The sequence below is a fragment of the Dermacentor albipictus genome, chromosome 5 (assembly GCF_038994185.2).
Source record: "Dermacentor albipictus isolate Rhodes 1998 colony chromosome 5, USDA_Dalb.pri_finalv2, whole genome shotgun sequence".
Taxonomy (NCBI): domain Eukaryota; kingdom Metazoa; phylum Arthropoda; class Arachnida; order Ixodida; family Ixodidae; genus Dermacentor; species Dermacentor albipictus.
The window spans coordinates 40022158-40041914 of NC_091825.1; the positions used below are offsets into that span (position 1 = coordinate 40022158).

General features: G+C 47.1%; 1 protein-coding gene across 1 annotated transcript in view; it reads left to right on the plus strand.

Moving 5' to 3' along the window:
* The window catches only part of LOC135896855 (uncharacterized), a 514087-nt gene that overhangs the window by 203523 nt on the left and 290807 nt on the right, over window positions 1-19757 (plus strand). The window contains exon 7 of the mRNA XM_070538351.1: window positions 17394-17479. The gene's annotated coding sequence lies outside the window, so the exon portion shown is untranslated. The remainder of the gene's footprint in view (window positions 1-17393; window positions 17480-19757) is intronic.

Genomic DNA, 19757 nt, shown 5'->3' on the forward strand with positions numbered 1-19757 from the left:
CTACGGAGCGCCTGAATAAAACCCTCGCCGACATGCTAGCAATGTACGTCGACGTCGAGCACAAGACCTGGGATGCGGTCCTGCCAAACGTAACATTCGCTTACAACACGGCAGTGCAAGAAACAACACAGATCACGCCATTCAAGCTAGTGTACGGCAGGAACCCGACGACGACGCTCGACGCCATGCTGCCGCACGTCTCTGACGCGGAGAATCTTGATGTCGCTGCCTATCTCCAGCGCACGGAAGAAGCCCGACAGCTCGCCCGCCTGCGGATCAAAAACCAGCAGAGGACCGACAGCCGACACTACAACCTCCGACGACGCTTCGTCGAGTACCTGCCCGGCGACCGTGTTTGGGTATGGGCCCCGATATGCCGACGAGGACTGAGCGAGAAGCTTTTGCGTCGCTATTTCGGACCGTACGAGATCATCCGACGTATTGGCGCGCTCGACTATGAGGTCGTGCCAGACGGCATTTCGCTATCACAGCGGCGCTGTAGGGGTTGGAGGAACGGACTTCGAGATGAAAACCAAACTTGGGAGGATTTATTCTACATTATCTACTGGGAGGTGAGCGACAAGTATCAGACGTACAGTCATTACGGGCCGGCAGCGACTCGGACGCTGCGGCCCGCGGCAAGAAGTTCGAGAGAGGTGAATCAGGGAATCAGGGAATGTCCTGGTCTCCCTGGAAGGCTTCTTATAAACCCTTCGAGCACTGTAAGTCACGTCATCTTTGACCAATGGGAGAGTCCGCTGAGATGCCGCCATTTTCAGGCAATGGTAGGCGCCCGTGCGATGGTGTCATACCCGGCGAAGAGGGTCGGCGCCTGGTCCTCCTCTCTTGATCCCGGTGCTGCGGCCCCTCAGCGGTAGCAATTGTCTTCTTCAAAGGCGATGAAGAGGTACGCTTGGGCCTTTCCGGCACGTCTGGCTGTCACGGCGCATTCCCGCCGTCTTGGTTTCCACCTGTCTTGTGGCCTTCAACTTGTTTGCCTGGGCGCTCCTCTGGAATGTGCTTTCCTTCTTCTGCAATCCTCAATTAGCTGTGCTGCGTTTCGAAGTGGTTTGGGGAACTCGAAGTAATCGCAGGAAACAGCTCCATATCTAACAGCTCGTCCTCGCCCCGGTTGTTCTGAATGGCCGGTGAACTCAATTCGCTGGCCATGAGGAACGCTGAAAGAAGCTGCAGGGTACTGGGGTCGAGCCTCGTTTGACAACCCTCGGGATTCTGGGCCCTGGAGAACATACGTCAAACAAACAAAACAACACAGCGCTGTCCCACGTGTAAGCGCAGGCTCTTCACCCCTGACTCGCCAGGCTATTACTGAGTCAAAATCAACCCTGATCTTTTAGTTCCCCAATTTCGACAAATCAGTTGTAACCACCCTTCCAAACAGCCATCATTGCCACTATCGTTAATCGCCTTTATGATAGCTGGCGTTTCCATCTATTCGTCCGCCTCAACTCCCAAATCGTCGCACACCAACAACAAGTCTAACCTCGTCAACCGTCTAAGATCCATGGCAGCTGCCCCGACAGGTGGTTAAAACTGTTTTCCTTAATTAATTTGTGCAAACACACAATGCAACAAACTCCCGATTCCGAGAACTATCAAAATGAACACACAACATTTGAGTCTGGCGAATCATAAGGAAAAAAACCACACGCTCACTTACGGTTGCAGCACCCTGCCATCCGGTTCATCTGTCCGCTGTTCCCGGTTCCTCCGGACTCACTGGGTTGAAGGCTCGCTCCTTCTTTGCTACTCCCAGTTTCTTCGGAGCTCTTTCGACGAAGGCTCTCTCTTCTTCGCTCTTCCCGGTTCCTTAGGGTCTCTCTCGACGAAGGTTGATCCTTAGCGCTGCCACCAGCTGATGCATTCGGAGGCGATCCTACCGCTGCCAACCAGATGTAGGGGTTGAAGGACGGATGTCGGGATGAAAACCAAACTTGGGAGGATTTATTGTACATTATGTACAGGGAGGTGAGCGACAAGTAACATTCGTACAGTCATTACGGGCCGGCAGCAACTAGGACGCTGCGGCCCGCGGCAAGAAGTTCGAGAGAGGCGAATCAGGGAAACAGGGAATGTCCTGGTCTCCCTGGAAGGCTTCTTATAAACCCTTCGAGCACTGTAAGTCACGTCATGTTTGAGCAATGGGAGAGTCCGCTCAGATGACGCCATTTTCAGCCAATGGTAGGCGCCCGTGCGATGGTGTCATACCCTGCGAAGAGGGTCGGCGCCTGGTTCTCCTCTCTTGATCCCGGTGCTGCGGCCCCTCAGCGGTAGCAATTGTCTTCTTCAAAGGCGATGGAGAGGTACGCTTCTCTCACGGCGCATTCCCGCCGTCTTGGTTTGCAGCTGTCTTGTGGCCTTCAACTTGTTTGCCTGGACGCTCCTCTGGAATGTGCTTTCCTGCTTCTGCATTCCTCAATTAGCTGTGCTGGGTTTCGAAGTGGTTTGGGGAACTCGAAGTAATCGCAGGAAACAGCTCCATATCTAACAGCGCCGCTCACGACCTGAAATAGTCCACGTTGTGCGACTCAAGCCGTACTACAAGCGTTAATGAACTTTGGGGCTCCGCGTAACTGACCTTTGGACTTTGTTTCTTTTCGTAGTTTTGTTACTTATGTTTAATAAGTGTCCTTTTGTGTTTCGCTCTCTTATAATTATAGCATCGGCACCATGCTTTTTAAGAGGGGGGCATTGACACGTATACTTATCTTTATCGGGCAACCACGTTTCGCAGCCTAAGAAATGTAATCGCACAGTGTGGGACGCGCCTGTATGTATCCTTTATTTCTGGAACGTTATCGATGCTTCTATCCGCTGTCTGTTGTCGCCGAACGTTATGTTATCTGATTTTATCACCTGACGCGAATGCTGTAGAACTTTGTGGAAGGCACGCGGGTCCAAACGATTAGTCTGGAACATTTGACGACTGCTCTGTAAAAGCCGACGCGCTTGACCCGCTGATTAGATTTTGACGATCGGTGACAGTGTTCGCCGTTGTCGCCGTTCTTTAAGTGTAACCTGTTTTTGTGGGCACAGGTTCGCCGAATAAAATTTCGTTTCGTCTTTCACGGTATTGCTACTGCGTTCTTCATGCATCATTCCACGTGACAATATAGTAGAAGGAGTGGCTCGCCAGCTTCAAACGGCAGCCTGACGCCCCTAACCAGTCGCCAACTCCGCTCACCGTCACCACGGCGACGTGCTACGTCACCACCGCCATAGGGAAACTAGCTGACGTGGGCGATGGAGGTAAGGTCGCCGGACAGTCTGCGCCTCTGCGAAATATTCCTCTGCCTATTATTATGGTGAAGAACGAAGTACGTGTATTAATTGATAGTATACAAGCAACAGCCTTAGTGGATACTGGTGCTGCCATTTCCGTCATGAGTGTGACTTTCAAAGAGAGGCTGGATCGGAACGTTATGTTCCCGTGTAATTGTGATGTGACGTTTCGTGGTGTCAGTGGAGGGTGCCTAGTTCCCCTTGGCATTTGTGGTGCAAGTGTTTTGTTCGGAGGAGAAGATCTTAAAACAGAATTTCTCGTACTACCGTGGTGCACTCATGATGTAATTCTCGGGATTGACTTTCTTCAGCATTGTGGTGCATCCGTTAGCTGTAGCACAGGCGAAATTACTTTGAATAGCGCGCTTCTCGCCACCCTTGCCGACACATCCTTCCCGGTGGAAAACTATTGTGTTGTTTAGAACGATTTGCTGCTACAGCCTTGGTCGCTGTCACGTATCCCTTTCAACTTCACTGCTGTCGACCTTTCATCGTTTGACGCGCAAGTCCAGCCACTTACGTCGAGCTGTGCAAAGAAAGATGTACCTGTAGCACGCTCGGTCTTCAGAGCAGTGAATGGCACCTCAAATTTGTGGGCTTTCAATTCTTCTTGCGTTCCTGCTGTTCTTCCGCGTGATATGAAGCTCGCTGAATTTGACGAAGTTACTTACAGTTCCAATACAGTTCTGAACCAGGAGGAGCAGTCTCGTACTAGCGGTCCTCACCAAAGCACTTCTGAAGAGCAGATCCTATGGATGATCAACAAGGCGCTGCCCTCACATGAGCGCATGCTCTCGCACAAGTTTTGTGGTCACATCTTTCTGTATTAGGTTTCACACAAGGCGACAAGCATGCTTCAGTTCCGCGTTCTTGTGCTCGCCACAGATTTGACACCGGATCTGCGCACCTCATTCGGCAAAAGCCTTCCCGCATTTCTTCAACAGACAGGACAGTTATTGCTGAACAGGTGAAAGACATGCTGTGGAAAAGTGTTGTTCAAGAGTCCTCTAGTCCGTAGGCAGCACCAGTAATCTTAGTAAAGTAGAAGGACGGATCGTGGTGGTTTTGCATTGATTACAGGAAACTGAATGCGGTCACCAAGAAGGATGTGTATCCACTTCCTGTAATTGATGTCATCGATTGTTTACATTCCGCTGCCAACTTTTCGTCACTGGATTTGCGATCAGGACATTGGCAGATACCCTTTTACCCAAACGACAAGGAGAAAACGGCATTTGTGACACCAGATGGTCTTTATGAATTTGACGTTATGCCGTTGGGCCTTTGTAACGCGCCAGCAACATTCGAACGATTCATGGATTCTATCCTCTGAGGGCTTAAATGGAAAACTTGTGCTACCTCGCTGATGTGGTGAATTTTGGCAGCACATTCAGTCAGCAAAACAGGCGTCTCAGTCCTGTTCCTAATTGTATCAAACAAGAAATATCGTTTCGGGGGAACCTAGACCTTAGTAATTGGGCATCTGGTCGACAAAACGGTGTGAAGCCAGATCCACGGAAGATTTAGGCAGTCAGCTCCTTCGAAGCACCGAAGTCAGTGCGGGAGTTTAGAAGTTTCTTGGGCATGTGCTCGTATTTTCGTCACTTCGTCGCAAGATTCGCCGACTTTGTGCACCCCCTAACATGTCTTCTCCAAAAAGCAGTCCCTTTCAACTGGACATCGGCTTTCGACGACGCGTTCCGCCAGCTAAAATTTCAGCTAACGTCAGGGTCCATATTGCGTCACTTCGATGCATCCGCACCTACGGAAGTGCACGCTGATGCCTGTGGCATCGGCAACAGAGCCGTACTAGTGCAACGTCATCAATGAGCTGAACACGTTGTGGCTTATGCTAGTCACTCTTTGACTAAGGCGGAACGTAATTACGCTGTGACCGAGCAAGAATGCCTGACAGCTGTTTTCGCTGTCCACAAATTGCGGCCCTATATCTACTGACGCCCGTTCACTATCGTTACTGACCATCACGCGTTTTGCTGGTTGGTGAATCTCCGTGACCCTAGTGGATGACTGCCACGTTGGGCTTTTCGACTGCAGGAGTACGACTTTGTTATTTCCTGCATGTCCGGGCGTCGCCACGCAGATGCGGACTGTCTCTCCCGCCTTCCTCTTACGACGACGGAGTGTGACGAAGACAATTTTGATGACGGTTTGGCTCCCATTGCTTCTACATTCCCAGACTCGATGACTTTCAAAGCAGAGCAGGAAAATGATATTCGTTTGGAACCTCTATGTCTAGCCACATTGTGTCTTGGAGCCACCAGTAGATTTTGGGTCCGTGACGGCCTGCTTTACAAGACCAATTATTTGGCTAATGGCGCACGCTTCCTCCTTGTGGTGCCGCAGAGTCTGCGAACACACATACTGAGATCCATGCACGACGATGTGACCTCTGCCCATCTAGGATTCATCAGAACTTTGAACCGGACACAGGAGCGTTTTTACTGGCCCAGAATGCGGGACACAGTCAAGCACTACGTCGCCAGTTGCGAACAATGTCAACGCTACAAGCGCCCCACGACCGCTCCGCCAGGTCTTCCCTAACCTCTGCCGCCGCCTCGCCTGCCATTTGAACATGTGGGTATTGATCTTCTGGGCCCATTTCCCCGATCATCTAACGACAGCCAATGGGTAACCGTATGTGTCGACCATCTGACCGGTTACGCGGAAACGGCGGCCGTAACATCAACAGCTGCGTCCGTTGCGATGTTTTTCCTTCGATTCATCATTCTTCGACATGGTCCCCCCCGCCGTGTCATCATTAGCGATCGCGGTCGTCAGTTCATTGCGGACGCCGTAGAAGAACTGCTTTGTCTCTGCAGTTCGCAGTTCCGTCATTCAGCGCCTTACCACCCTCCGACAATTGGGCTTCTAGAACGTACGAACAGAACTCTAACATGCTGCCCATGTACATATTGACACGTGTATTTATATTTATCGGGCGACCAGGTTTCGCCGCCTAACAAATCTTATCGCACAGCGCGGGATGCGCTTGCATGTATCCGAAGTTTCTGGAAAGGTATCGATGCTTCTATCCGCTGGCTGTTGTCGCCGAACGTTATGTTATCTGATTTAATCGCCTGACGCGAATGGTGTAGAACTTTGTGGAAGGCACGCAGGTCCGAACGATTAGTCTGGAACATTCGACGACCGCTCTATAAAAGCCGACGCACTTGACCCGCTGATCAGTTTTTCCGACGATCGCCGACCGTGTTCGCCGCTATCGTTGTGCTATAAGTGTAGCCTGTTTTTGTGGGCACAGGTTCGCCCAATAAAAGCTCGTTTTGTATTCCACCGTATTGCTTCTTTCTTCACCGTCACTACCACGTGACAATATCTTCCGATCACAAGTACTGGGATGACGTACTCCCCTTCACCTATGCTTATAATACTGCAAACCATGAGAGGACTGATTACCGTCCTTTTTATCTCGCTTACGCACGTTTACCGCTAAGCTGCATTGACACTATACTACCGTTTGACTTTCACAGCAAGTACTCTGTTACCAAAACACTTTGTCTTGCCGAAGAAGCCCGGCATATCGCTCGCCTGCGTACTGTGGCATCGCAACCCCGATCGAAAGAGTGGATCGACCGCCGACCGCCGACACCAGTCTGTCTGGTACGCTAAAGGAGACTTTGTGTGGTTGTGGACTCCGGAACGTAAACGTGGCTTATGCGAAAAGTTTTTACCCCAGTACATGGGCCCATTCGTCATTGTTGATCACTTGAGTAAGATGACGTACGTTGGTGGCACACTTGACATCCGCTGGTCGTCGGTCTAGCCGGACCCAGTTAGTACATGTTGCCCGTCTTAAGGGGTTTCACCCTACGCTTTCAAAGTGGTTTGGACTTGCCCAGCGGGCTTCGTCCGGAAACCGGGGATTGCTACGGCATGAGCCGGGCGAGCAGAAGAGAAAGAAGACGTTAGCTGGTGCAGCCTCGGGACGCCACCTTGACTTCGCCATCAATCTCGTCCCTTAAATAAAGCTGGTTTACCATTACCCGTAACAATATTACCATTTCAAACAAGTTATGCGGATGTTGACGGCCGCGCTGCTGTGCAAGAACTCCACGATGAAGAGCGACTTCGTGTCCACACTCAACAACCTTGCTAGTACTTCAGCAGTCAGTTGTATTGAATGGATCGTAGTTTTGTGCAAGCGCATGAAACCGTCGATGAATCAGTTGGACGACGTAAAAATTGTAAATAAACTGCTAGAGATACATTCCAAATGTTGTTAGCCAAAGGGCCACAAACCCTCGCGGAAAGAATCGATTTGTACCAATGACAAGGTGGGTAGACACCATGCTCCAACGCGCTCCACTTTGGCACTCTGACCTCCAACGCGCTCTGACAACATGCTCCAAGACCACTCTGTCAAGGCCTTAACCGTTGGTGTGCATCAAAATACGCTTTTTATCCATATAAAAAAATGCATGCATGAGGAAATCGCCCGCCTGCTCTCCCTTGTTTCCAACACGCCCGAAACAGTAACCATTGGGCCCCAGGCATACGACAAGTTGTACAAGACCAGGTCACGGACGCTCTAGGCTGCAGTCAGTTTAGCACCTCTGGAGGCTGCCCCCTTGGCGTATGAAGCAGTCACTGGGAAGTTGCTCGAAGAATCTGGGTTTTATTTTACTCGCCATTACCTGCCAATCCCGTTTTGTCTAACAGCACGAAGGTGTGCTAATTCATGGCCCATGGCAGACGACCAACGGAAATGCCTACCTTGTGGTTTTCTGGGGGGGACATGTGACCCGCATCTGTCTAGGCCACATTGCAGTTCCAAAGACGACATGGGCGCTTAGGCCCCTGGGGTTTGTGACGGCCCGCCCACGCTGCAACAAGAATCCTCTTCACCCGACCTCTCGGTGAGCCGCCGATCAGCATTACCTCAACGTCACTCTCTGTCACATGTGATTAAATTTGCCAGTGTTCAGGAAAGAACAGAAAATTTTCTGAACAGTCTCTTCTGTTTTCCGCCATGTGCACAAAAGATGAAAAATAAAAGGGCCCAAATTTACCTAATTTAACACAGCACATTGACATAAATTATGCAATGGTTGGTTACTGTCGCTTTGTACGTATAAATACTTACGCGATATATTATTAGCGAGTTTGTGTAACCTTTTTCATGATGACGGTGCACTGCATTTCCACCGTTTGTTGCTCAAATACTCGCTCTACCATGGACACACTAGACACGAGCGCTCATTCCTTTTTTTTCATACGGTCAACAATATTGCTTCGCGCACAATGGCGCCGCTTCTCCACAGTTAACATCACCGCTTAACGAGTGAAGTCACCTGAGCTTCACCATTTCCTGGGTTGGTATTGGACTCTGTTGAAGGGCGAGCTAGTAATAGGTTGGTGGATAATCCACAGTGACGCAACATTGAAATGGTAGCGGGCGAACTAAAAGGGTCGGGCATATCCCAGTGTTTGGCGAAAGGTGCAGACGACTTGCGGGAGACGTCGCCTCGGTTGCATATTGTAGGGGGCGTAGCACCGGAGGTAGCTTTAGGCGTCACTACCCTAAAAAAGCAGTTCCATCCGCTAATAAATCTATATGGAGAGCAAGCCGAGAGAAATGTTTCAAGGTTGTGGAAGTGAAAAGAGAAGTGAGCCGGTATGGTGATTTTAAACGAGAAGAAATTCACTTGAATCGCAGGCTTGGACTAGCAGTGGACAGGTGACTGCTTTGTCGCACTGTTGCTTTTTTCGGGGAGCGCATGGGTGCTCAGGAGGCCAGGATGGGTAGAAATGAAGAAGGTCCCTTCGGCGAACCTCAGACTGGCATCGTCGTCAGTTAGAAAAAAGAAGAGGAAATGAAGAAAAGATATATCTCGCTTTGCGTTATGCAAGCTAAACATGTAGGGCGGCAGAGAACAGGCAAACTGTAGAGATTTAGGGGCAGGTAAATAGAGAACAAATATACGTGTATTTTGTTACAGGCAGACATCTTAGATGCCTAGAAGTGTGCGTCAGCAATTGAAAATTATGTGTGAGAAGGGTGGGAAGAGCTAAATTGGCAAAAAAAGGGAGGGCCAGTCAGAATGATTATACATCAGGGAGCCAAGTAGGACGCAGTAAATTCAATGTGTCAAAAGGATGTTTGGTTATCACGCACACTAAACGAAAATAAAATTGGGCTTGGTGTAGCGTATTTGTTGATAGGAAATAATTTCAAACGGAAGAATTAGGCGTTATAAGAATGCCTAATTGCTGATACTACGGCTTTCGGGAATGATGCCAAAAATTGGAGGACGCTTAAGCTTCGCCTTCAAGAGTGGAACGCGATAGCGTTCCCGTCGACCCGCCAAAGGGTGTAAGACAATGGGCTACAGGGCAGCCATCACTTACGAGGCGCCCCGCATCAGACGCGGTGAGCGTCGAGCCGTATGGTCGAGCAACGCGGCGTTCGGCGCAGCAACGAAACGTGCGCCTGAGCAAGCGGAGCGAACCAAAGAACTCGGTATCCCGGAGGGGGAAATGATGCACGCCAGCCAAACGCCGTGATCGGCACGGGCAGAGAGATAGAGAGATAGTGATCTAAAGAAAGGAAGGACGCTTGATTCTGCGGAGGGAGCGAGGCGAAGCGTTGTCAGGGGAGAGAGTCCGAACCACGACAGCTCCAATGCGCGCGTGGCGCGCCTTCTGTCGGGGCAGCGCCGTACATGGAGAGGAGGGGCTCTTCTGTGTTTGCCGCAAGATGGCTCTCCGTGTGCGGAAAGCGCAGAAGAAATGCAGCGAAACGCACTTCGCTACTCGTGTAATTGCGACTTCTGTAAGTTACATGTTCATAATTACCTATATACACCACAGTATAACTTTCCACGGCTCGTTTCGAAGGCAACACCGCATTCACGAGAGGCGCGTTTGTACCTTTTGGAAGCATTGAAATCGTGGCTGAGTGGTAGCGTCTCCGTCTCACACTCCGGAGACCCTGGTTCGATTCCCACCCAGACCATCTTGGAAGTTGCTTTTTATTTATGGAGTGCCTGCCGTGATTTATCGCTCACGGTCAACGCCGCAAAAACGCTGACGCCGACGCCGACACCGACGCCGACGACACCGGCTTTTCTGCGACACGAGCTCCTTAACGCTATCGCGTTAAAATTATCCTGTTATGTGACGTGAATGCCAACATACAGGTTCTGGCCGGTTATACCGACAACAAAAAGTTATAGCTAGTTGTCTGTGAGCAAGGTAACATCATCGTAGCGAATACTGGGCCTAAATATTATCGCCAACTCTCATGACAAGTCCGAAATAGACAATCGACTATTCATTACTGTCTGATGACAGAAGAAATGTAGCATGGAATTAAGAATAATTATCATTGAGAAGGATGGGTATAGTCACATAGGGACTGACCACAAACGCATGATCTTCAAAATGGGATTCGTAGTTGGGAACGAAAGCACGGAGCGAAGAATGGACAATCCAAATTTGAGCGCTGCACAAATAGCGAATATAGTTACAGAAGTTGAGAAATGAATTGGCAAATGGCAAGGCATTTTGAAAATAGTGAACGTGTAAGTGTAATAACAAGAGAGGCAACACATATGTTGGAAATGAAAATGTAAACTGAAATCTGGCGGAACAAGGAGATACGTGAAGCGATCGATGAAAGACAGAAAGCATCACGAGATCCTCGACAGCCAAAAAAGCACATTTACCGCAGGATGAAGTATACATAAAATGGTAAACAAACCGGCAGATAAAGATTCATCTTTGAAACACTGGTTCAAGCAAATAATAAAGCTGAAAGCTGGTTGCCGGAATCACGTGAGAAGAAGAACGCCCTCCCAAATGACCCACTCAAATACCCGATGGCACTCAGTCCCCAGCAGCTGCGGAGAGAGATAAAACTTTGTTATGTCCTTGGTGGGGTTCAGGGGTGGCGGGGGTCGGGAGACTAACCCCCGACCCTCCTTCCTCAGATGGCGGCCTGTCCTTGCTTTCTGGTGGCGTCTTCACCCACAAACACCTCCCGCACTAACACACGCATCATAACTACGGGCGAGCAGCTGCGGAGCAGCTGACCAAGGCGGGGATCAGACCTGTTACGCAGGAGAGGCTGCTAAGAATTTTTGGGTCACGACAGGCCGACGATGGAAACTAACCCCTGCAACGTTTAAAACACGGACCATCACGAGGGAGGCTAGCTTACCAGGGCTCTCTGAGGAACTATCAGACATATTTTGGGATATCATCGGCCTTAGCTAGATAAGAACTCGTGAGGCTTATACCTTGCTGAATAACGGACATGTCTTCTGCTATAGAGGTCTCCTAGATAAGAAGTAATACTGGGTAGGATTCCTAATCCATAAGGACATAGCGGGCAACATTGTCGAATTTTACAGCCGTAATGAAAGGCTAGCTGTAGTCGTGATCACACATAATAAGAGGTATCGATCAAAGGTAGTACAAGCCTACGCTGCAGCATCTAGTCACGATGATGAGGAACTAGATCGGTTTTATGAAGATATTGAGTTAGCGATGAGAAAAGTGCGAACTCAGTTTACTGTAGTAATGGGCGACTTCAATGCCAAAACGGTGTCAAACAAGCCGGTGAGCAATCAATCGGAACGCAAGAGGAGAGATACAGGTGTAATTTTCAGAAGCGAATAAGCTTCGAATAATGAACACTATTTTCAAGAAACGTAGTAACAAAAAGTGGACCTGGAATAGCCCTAGTGGTGAAACAAGAAATGAAATTGACTTCATACTTTCTGCTGATCCCAGCATAGTGCAGGATGCAGAAGTGATAGATAAGGTAAAGTGCAGTGATTATAAGTTGCTGATGGGCAGGATTCACGTAAATTTGAAGAAAGGAAGAACAAAATTGGTCAATAAGAAACATGTGAACCTAGAGGCAGTAAGAGTTAAAGGAGACAAAGTCAGGCTGGTCCTTGCAAAAAAATATGCAGTCTTAGAACAAAGAGATGATGATGACATAAAGCTAATGAATGAAACCGTAATGAGGCTCACATCAGAGGCAGAGGCTGAAGTGGGAAGTAAGGCACCAAGGCAACCAGTAGGCAAGCTCTCCCAAATAACAAAGGACGTAATAAAGAAACGACAAAGAATGAAAGTATCGTATTCAAGAGACAAGACAGAACTCACGGAACTGTTAAACTGATCAACAAGACAAAAATAAGTGATATTCGTAATTATAAGGCGAGGAAGAATGAGGAAGCCGTAAAAACTGGACGCAGCCTGAAGTCAGTGAGAAGGAAACTTGGCATAGGACTTACCAAGATGTGTGAACTGAAACATAAGCAGGGTAATATCATGAGCAATCTCATGATATAGTAAAAGAAGCAGAAGAATTCTATACTGACTTGCGCAATATCCAGAGGAGTCAGGATACCTCCATCAGGAACACTAATGAACAGGATGCAGAAACTCCTGCTACAACTAGCGATGAGGTCAGAAGGGCCTTGCAAGGCACCAAAATGGGGAAGAGCGGCAGGAGAAGATGGAATAACAGTATATTTAATCAAAGACGGAGGACACATAGTGCTTGGAAATCTGGCGGCTCTTTATGCGATGTGTATATCGACTGCAAGGGTCCAAGAAAACAGGAAGAATGCAAACATTATACAAATGCACAAGAAGGAAGACGTTAAAGACTTCAAAATTTATAGGCCCAGTGGCTTACTCCGAGTATTATATAACGTATTTGCCAAAATAATATTCAGTAGTATAAGGGCAACACTGGACTTTTGTCAACCACAGAACAGGCTGGCTTCAGGAAGCGGTACTCTGCAATTTATAACATCCAGGTCAATAATCAAGTTATCGAGAAATCCGTAGAATACAAGCCCCTCGAGATGCCTTTCATAGATTTCATAGACATTTGATTCAGTAGAGATACCAGCCGTCGTAGGGGCATTGCGTTATCAACTAGTGCAGAACGTAAATACCTTGGAAAATATCTGCACAGGTTCTACAGGTACCGGAATTCTACACATGAAAAGCTGGAAGATACCTATAAAGAAAAGGGTCAGACAGGGATACACAATCGCTCCAATGCTATCAACTGCGTGCTTGGAAGAAGTATTCAATGTATTAAACTGGGAAAGCTTAGGAGTAAGTATCGACGGCGAATAGCTGAGCTTGTTCTATTCAGAAACAATGCAGAAGAGTTACAACAAATGATTAAGGACCTTAACAGAGAGAGTGTAAGAGTGGGGTTGAAGATTACTTTGCATAGACAGAGATAATCATGAATTGCCGGGGAAAGGAACAAGAGTTCAGGGTTGCCAGTCAGCATCTAGAGTATGTGAAGGTGTACATTTACCTGGGTCAAAACAACACAAGGAACCCAGATCATGCGAAGGAAATTCATAGAATACTAAAATTGAGTTGGATCGCATACGGGAGACATTGTCAACTTGTTATTGAAAAGGAAGGTGTACAATCAGTGCAATTTACCAGTGCTCACAATTTGGGCAGAGACTTGTAGACGGACAAAGAAGCTTGAGAACAAGCTAAAGACCACGCAGACCCATGGAACGATGATTGTTAGGCATAACCTTAAGAAGCAGAAAGAGAGCGGTTTGGATCAGAGAGCAAATGGGTATAGACAATATTCTAATTGACATCAACAGAAAAAGATGGAGCTGGGCAGGCCATTTGTTGTGCCGGTTTGATAGCTGTTGGATCATTAGGGTCACAGAATGGGTGCCAAGAGAAACGAAACGCAGCCGAAAACGGCTGAAGACTAGGTGGAGCGAAAAAATAAGGAAATTCGCGGGCGCTAGTTGGAATCGGTTTGCGCAGGACCGGTGTAATTGGAGCTCGCAGCAAGAGGCTTTCTTCCTGCAGTGGACCTAAAACAGGCTGATTATGATGATGATGATGACAAGTTTGCAACCATGGTACGCTAACAGACAGGAAGTATGGAACCATACAACCATGAATCCCAGACCAAGATTGAAACAAACGGGAAAGGGATGCAGCAATAAAATAGATCCGATATTAACGGCCACATTATTTCAAGGCACTGACGACGTGGTGTTTGACAAATTAAAGCACGTTCAAGAACCACATGGTTCCTGAACGTACAGCTGGTGCAAAGAATTTGAATGTGGAAGAAAGCCGAAGGGAAAATTCCTAAGCGTACAGCCACATGTTCATGCGATGTTCCCGGTAGGCTGATAAATGAACCCAGCAGAAAAAAATAAGGAAGCTATGTTGAAAGCAGTAGAAAAAACTTACAAGGTATGCGAATGCCAGGCGGTTGGCTACAAAAAAAGAATGAAATAACCTATATGGGTAGACTTCACACATGAAGAATGTTGACCTTTGCACGTTTAATATGCAAGTTAGTTTTGCTGACGATTAAATTAAAACTGCAAGCTTAGGCAGAACGTATGGCATATTGGGAGAACTTCAGAATGGCTTCAGAATCGGTAAGCGTCCGTATATTAACTTATTTGTTCTTACTCAGTGCATGGAAAAGGGAGGCCATTACATGTGGGTATTTTAGATATCACCGGAGCATGTTACAACGTGAACCACAACACTTTAGCGGATATTATGGCAGGAGAAATGCTTAGGCAACGACTGCATACATGCATTGATGGAAATTTACCTAGAAAATACCGTTTGCACAGAATCCCGTGAGATGAGGATCGAAGTGAAAGCTCATGTCATCAAAGAATGAGACAGGATTGCCCTTCATCCTGTTTGTTGTTTATGATGTACATAGTAAGAGTGAATAGAGCGCGAAAATACAATTTTTTATTTAATATCTCACGCATATAGGTGGGAGCGATAATAGTGCAGCAGCTTCTAGGGTGACCTTCTGTTGCTTGCAAAGAGACAAAGTGTTGTGCGACATTGGTTATTATCTGTTGGCATGAAAGTAAGAAGTTAGGCTTTATGTTTATTGTTGAAAAATACAGTTGATGGTGTTCTAGATAACAATAGACAAACACACAGAGTCACAAAAGAGCCAGGAAGTACCTCGGGTAATGTGATACAAGCGGTACATATACATTGGTATATGAATAAACGAAGGTAATAGATGCATGGAAACAAAGGAAATAGACACAACCTCAAAGTGGAAGTGAAATGCGGCCATAATGAAACAACGATCACTATAGGAATAGAGCAGGTGCGATGCGCTTCGGCGTACGTGGAACATTGTAACTGCACCTTGACTGACAGTGAAATCGAAGAGACACACCGCGAGCAAGTCCTTGTATTTCTTGACCGGTTTCGCTACTCCTTCGATTGCCAGCATATTGCAAGCAATCGCAATATGACCAGCATATTACGAGGTCGAACATACAGGATAGTCCATCACCATAACACATGATTCTACATGCGCCTGCGACAACGCCCATACTATGCGTCTACTGCTGAGCGCTTTCTGATCACCGAACACGTCGACAACATGCTCCCACTTCGCTTCATTCAGTAATCCTACAGTCAGGACTTGTCACCTGTTGTGCTTATCAAGAAATATGACAGCTCGATTTGATTCTAGGCAAATTATCGCCGTCTAAGCAATGTTACGCACATGTATGCTGGTTCTTTACCATGTATCGACGATGCCCTAGATTATCTGCATGGCGCGGTGTTCTTTTCATCGCTAGACTTGATATCTGCTTATTCTCGGGTTCTTAAGGCACCATCGTTAGTCTGAAAATTGCTGCCGGCACCTCGGATGGTCTACACCTGTTCTGTGTTGTGCCCTTCGGCTTCTGTAGGGCACTAGCATTATTCGAGAGGATCATGGAAAACCTCTTACGAGGGTTAAAGTAGAGGACATACGTTTTCTACTTCAGTGAAGTCATCGTCTTCTTCCCTGGCTTTCACAGCCACATTCATCGTGTGCACCAACTTACGACCTGTCTGGCAGCGTAGGGCGTATGCTTAACATCAACAACTGCCGCTTTCTGGCTCGCACGCTTACCATGCTTGAAAAAATCAACAAAAAAAGGTGGTATCTTGCACAACGCATAGAAGGTTCGTGCTTCAGCCTAATTCACTAAGCTCTCTATGATCGGAGCTGTACGCAGCTTCGTCATCGTGAGTTCTTATTTTTACTGATTTGTCAAGAACATCGCATGCATAATTGTGCCCTCGACGCTCCTGCTGACCAGCAGTTGACACCTCTCTTTCTGGTCACCGGTGTCTGGTGGGGATTTCTAGATGTTACCCGCCTCCCTCTTGACATCACCAACCGATCTCCTTAACTTCGACTCCAGGGTTTCAGCAAGTGCACACCAACAACATTGTTGATGTACTTGGCACTATAGTTGCTCACCAAAAACATTGTTTTTATGCATATGTTACTGCGTATGATAGCCATGCTCTTATTGCGGCTGGGGGCAAATGCTCGGTTGCTGATTAACAGTGCTTGGTGGCCACTGCTTAGGTTTGACATAAATTTCGTCTTTATGTTATGATCGTATCTTCGATGTGGTTACCAACCATCATTAACCCTGCTGGTTGGCGTCATACAAACTTTTGCAGTGACGTTTGAGCAGAGTACCGGTAGGAATACGAGCACAGAAACATGACATCCGGCTTCCTTCAGGTCAACGATTGGCCACTGGAGCTTTTATATAAGAATCTACCCTATGGCGAAAAATGCTAGCCGCTGGATTGCCGGCAGGCTCAATACTGGTGAGACGCATACCTCCATTCGAAAAAAAAAGGTGGATGTAGAGAGGTTCCTCCACTTCGGAACACCAATTGCTGTTGAACTACACTACTTCACCGAGATGTTCACAGCTGTATCATTTAGGGCTGGAATGTGCTTTGAGAAAGCGCGAAGAGCGCATAAGATCCCTTTGAACTTGTTCCTTTAGGTTCAAGACACCTCATAGAAAGTGCTCTACTGGCATCACAGAAATACGAGTTCTTCATTTCGATGTACTTGATTTCTTATGTTAACGCTCTTGGAGAGAAAATGGTTTATGCTTTAATTAAATTTTTCAGGGGTGTTTATTTGCGATCTTATTATGCTTGCATTTCTTCAACTGCGTAAAATGTGGCATAATTTTATGTAAATTCACACAGCTCTTTCCATTCGACAGGGACAATTTTATGTTTTCCCATGTTCCACATTCAAGATTGGCAGCTCTTTCATCTACACAATGGTCTTCCTTGGAGGAAGTAACGAGTAAGTGTTGTATTAGGCGAAGTTGACGTCATAAAACAAGGACGCGTATTGGGTTGGTAAAATCGTAAATAGGACATGCATGGGTATTTTCGAGTAAGTGCTAAAAGCCTGTACTTCAGATGAGGGTGTAGAATTTGCTGCATAAATGACACAGACGATGCAAGTAACGCGATGGTAAAGAAAGTCCCGTAAGACTAATAAATAAGCTAAGTATAGATACCAAAAACAAAGATGTCTACGGAATGCTCTCACACGAAATGTATAAGTTGTCTTGCCACAATCCCCAAATGATAAATCTTACTTTTAAGTGGGGCATATTGGTGCTTCAAAAGCAGCATCTTAAGTATATATAGGATGCGCGAGATACTTGTACAAAGTTCTCCTAAAATATTTTAACATTGTTCTCGAAATAACCATTTTACCCTGGAAAAAGTAACACTAAGCTCTTTTTTTTTCTACGGAGACCAAGGGCAATTATACTAGTGAAGTAAGCTCACAGAGAATGGTTAGCGAGACAAGCATACATTTAACTGACGTTCGGCACCACGTAAAAGATAAGACCCCACTTATACACATAAAAGCGGAACATTGCATTGGAACCGAGGTTTAAATACAACGCATAATACTAACATATGGGAACCCCTTGCGCAGGAGCATCATATTTCCTTCTCATGTTATTTCTGTCTTTAATAAATATCGAAAATAAAATCAATGAACTGCACTAATATGTTGCATTTACTAGTACGCCAAAATTTTGGAGCTTGTATACACGCGGTTAAATAGCCACTTGATTAAATTATTAGCTCAATGTGTAATCGAGGTAACTTCGTAATGGTCCTTCATGGACAGCGATCCGACAAATTATCTGGCTGCATTACGATGCACTGTGTTTGTGCCGCTTTGTAATGAACGCTTTTCGCGCCAACGCTCTAGCGGGCTCTGTGTGAGTGAGTGCTGCTCGGAATAAACCGGCGCGCCACGTTTCTCGGAGGCCACGAACGAGCTTCTTGTAATTATGCTTGTCGTGGTAATTATGGTAATTATGGTAACGAGGTAATGATGCTCGTCCAGAAAGAAAGGCGAGAGAGGAGTCCTGTTGTCACCTGACGCGTTTTTCAGCCTTCTGATGCACCAGTGCGCATGCATGTTGAATGCCACCTCAGGTTCCATGGTGAGGACGCTAGATGACGCGGAGTGCTCTCAGGGGAGCGCTATATAGGAGTCCCGCTGCTGTAAACGCCTCATAGATAACTCGTTTCTACGGTGGCATTACGTTTTGTGATTATGTTGATTGCATACCAACCGATTACCGTCGGCAGTCATGGTGAGATGGGTTCTGCCTATTCTGTTTTTAGGCCTTGAAAATTGCCAGAAATTTCACATCACTGCTTATTAAGACGTTGGGGATGGTAATATGCCTATGTGCTTTCTGCCTTAGCGAGCTGTATGTCTGGTTAAGGGAGTTCAGGCCTTCTATTAAAGAGCCACTATCCGCCTTTGTGGCAGATCACGCATGTATCGGAATAAAGTCTCGGAGGGGACTCGTACCATGTGACCACATCAAAATTTCAGTAAATCTAAAGGAATAATTTCTTTCATTACACTAACGAGCGCCCCCTTAGCTGTTCCCTTCCGCTGCTCCATAAACACGTCCTTAAATACAAAGTGCGCGTCGTGTCCAAGAAATCGCGGAAATGTGCCCTGATTCTCGTGCTCCAAATTGGCACGCGTGATTGTAAAAAAAGGTCACTCTCAAGACGCGCCTTGCAACATGTGGACTGCGTAAGAAATGGGGATGCAAGTAAACGTATACATAGTGTCAAAAGTCACCTTATTCGAGAGGATCGCGCATTGTGTCAGTGGGAACGAGAGACCCGTAACATCCATGAAACGTCAATCTCAGCTTGATTTCCTTCAGCCTGAGGCATGTGTTTGTTTTATTTAGGGCATTTGCGGAAGCTCCGCTTCCGTAGCTGTCGCTTCACAGCCACTAATAGTGCACTGGGAAGATGACGTTCTGCACCTGTTTCAGCTTCCTAGACGATCTGCCGACGCCAGTCGCTTGCGCTACTATTGAATTGAGATGCCTCTCTAAGCAGCGACAGGCAAAGCCTGTTGCTAAGGTGCTTAAGTTCGGCCCGCATAATGTGGTGATTCTATGCGGACCCCATTCCTTTTCGCAGCTCACCAATGCTCAGAGGGGCGTGACTACAGTTCAATGACTGATATACAGCTATCTGGCCTTGGCTATTTTTAAAAGCTCCCTATCGTGCATGAA